Consider the following 3,211-nt stretch of genomic DNA (forward strand, 5'->3'; position numbering starts at 1 on the left):
TATTCGTCTTTTTAGCTTAAGATTTTCAGATAATGTTTATTATTGGAAAATATAGCTGCTCAATTGAGTCCGAAGGGCTCAAGAGTTAGCTATTGTGGTAGAATTGTGAGTTCGCTGTTGTCCGTCTGTCCTAAATTGCTTCTAACGACGTCGCCTTATACATGGCTTGGTCATATTTCAGCACGCTTCTAACAAATTGTCTTTAGGTGATACTCATTCATGATTGTTCCAAGAAATATTTTCCATTTTGAACTATTGTTGCCATGGAAACTAAAAGAAGAAACGTCTCTAAAAATACAACACCCTGTACACGCTATGTGTCATGTTGCATTGTGTAGTGGTCTTCTATAAGTAATTATTTAAATAATGCCCAAGAGGTCAACATTAGCCTCCTTGAGGTCACTTGTGTGACATTGACTTTCCTAAGGAAATTATTTTTAAACCACAAATGTCTACAGGATAGATATTGGGATGTAGCATTGTCCTTAACAGCAGCTTGCTTCATTAGCATACATCTATTCCCTTAGCAACAATGGACTTCCTTAGCAACAATCAACTTCCTTAGCAACCTCATTTGTTTTAGTTACCAATATCTATCTTGACAATGGTATGTTTCCCCATCAACCATCACATTTCCTAGCAACCAAAAACCTCCTTAGCAACCATATTTCTTCTTAGTATCCAATGACTACCTCGTCATTGGTATGCTTCCCAATCATCCATCTCATTCCCTTTCAAACAATGACCTCCTTAGCAACCACCTTTTGTCATAGCAACCAAAACCTTTGTCATAACTCATAAAACGTTCAAGATATTTAAAGTTTGCAAACATATTGCCAGAGACTATACACGCACATTTAAAACAACCCATGTCTCTACCTTAAACATTTGTCGAGTTATGCCACTTTTTGGACTTACAGAAACAATTACAGACAAGCGTTAAAGTTTGCATTACTATGCTCTTGATGGTGGGAACAAATTGATGTCCAAATGTTAAAACGGTATCTTTTAAAAACGCGCACTTAATTGTGTCTACAACATTTAAACAGCAGTTGAACTGCGTGTATAGGATACTAAACTAAGAGTCAAGTGTTTAGAACTTTATGTAAGATAGCAATGCTGTTTACGACATCGTTTATAACTTTCAAAGGTGAACTTTTTACAATGTATGATGTGCTCATATAATTAAATAATAGAGGCACAGAACCAGTTGTTATAATATTTGTTAGAAGTGTCGCAGAATTTCCTTGATCATGGTAGTAAAATAGAGCAATGCACACTAATATAAAGCAAAAAACAGAAACCATGACACTGATTATTACGTTTGTATGTGGGTCGAATGTTTTTATAACGTTCGTATGTTTGTATATCGTTCGTAAATTTGTATATGGTTCGGATGTCTGTATACGGTTCGAATGTTTGTATATGGTTCGAATGTTTGTATATGGTTCGGATGTCTGTATATGGTTCGTATGTTTGTATATGGTTCGTTAGTTTGTATATCGTTCGAATGTTTGTATATGGTTCGAATGTTTGTATATGGTTCGGATGTCTGTATATGGTTCGTATGTTTGTATATCGTTCGAATGTTTGTATATGGTTCGAAAGTTTGTATATGGTTCGTAAGTTTGAATATGGTTCGTATATTTGTTTATCGTTCATATGTTTTTTTATATGGTTCGAATGTTTGTATATGGTTCGTATGTTTGTATATGGTTCGGATGTATGTATATGGTTCGTATGTTTGTATATTGTTCGTATATGGTTCAAATGTTTGTATATGGGTCGAATCTTTGCATCTTAATCATTATTTTAGTTTAAACATTATATCTTTTACAACGATTGTGAAGAAAGTTCTGATAACTGATACTAATTTTAAGTCACTCTCGTTGGCACGATGTTGCGCGAGAGTGTGGTCTTGTGTTGTTGGGGAAACCGGAGTACCCGGAGAAAACCCACTTGTCCAGCTTGGTGACCACTTACTAACTCACATGGTCGCATGGTCGACTGTTTGTATATGGCTCGAATGTTTGCATATTGGTCGAGTGTTTGTATGTTTGCATATGGTACAAATGTGTGTTTATGGGTCGAATGTAAGTAATGGGAATAATTCGTTTGCTCTTTAAAGGGCAGACTGTATTGAAAGTGGGGGAGACCAGCCGGATCAGACTAGTCGGTTTGCAGGTACATGGGCTGTACAAAACTGTTTTTTTTTACATCACATAACTTATTATCTATATACCACATTTCAAAGTGTAACGGCTAAATTTTAAATAGAGTCGCCCATGTTTTAGGACCCCAATTTTGTAATGGTTAAACATCGAAAAACGCTAATTAATGTTATGATTATTTAACTCTTTCGATACCAATATTGCAGAAAAAAAATACAATTGAGGTTTTAGTGAAGAGCGAACTTAATTACGCCGTTACAGTCAAGAAAAAAATAGAAAACTGATCACAAAACCGCTCGACCACGAGGACTTTTACATGACATGATTGATAGTTTTACTTTTAAGGCTTTCTTGAAAAGCGTTCTTAACGCTGTTCAAAATCGTGTGTTTCAAAAACAAGATATGAGCACATATCAACACTTTTGAAGGGTTCCAGCCGACAGTATCTTAGTGCTAACAAGCCAAATGATTTGCCACTCTTTGTTTCGTCTTACAAAACATGAACGCGTTCCTTTAAAGCTGAATAAGTGATCTCTAATCCAACAGAGTGGTTATCTACTTCTGTTATTGGATTGCAATCTCGCCCTGTGTGCCCGCTTACTTGTCTCGCATTTGAAGTGACACATTCAAAATCAATACATACACATGGATCACAAACATAAATTTTTAGTGATAAACCTTTAACTACTTACTAAATAATGCATTTTTTGAAAATATTAATTACTTATAACAAGAGTGTAACAGTGTATTTAATAGTAGAAAGTGCAAAAATACTAAATGATTGGTGAATGCTAAAAGATTTACTGTGGTGTGCCATAGTCGCATAAGGTAGAAATATTATTATTTATGATCATTTCTTTCAAATTAAATTCGATATCCTTCATGAGAACCATTGTCTTCGACATTTATTCATCCTTTTTGGAATATTAAAACAATATTATTAAATGTGGTAAATCTTTTTTTGGAGTAACAGTGCATCTTTAATTGCCTAAACCGTTTTATTTTTTGCCGTTTTGAACGTTACATTGATTTGAAACAAG

This window comes from Mya arenaria, chromosome 16 (genome assembly GCF_026914265.1).
Source record: "Mya arenaria isolate MELC-2E11 chromosome 16, ASM2691426v1".
Classification (NCBI taxonomy): Eukaryota; Metazoa; Mollusca; class Bivalvia; order Myida; family Myidae; genus Mya; species Mya arenaria.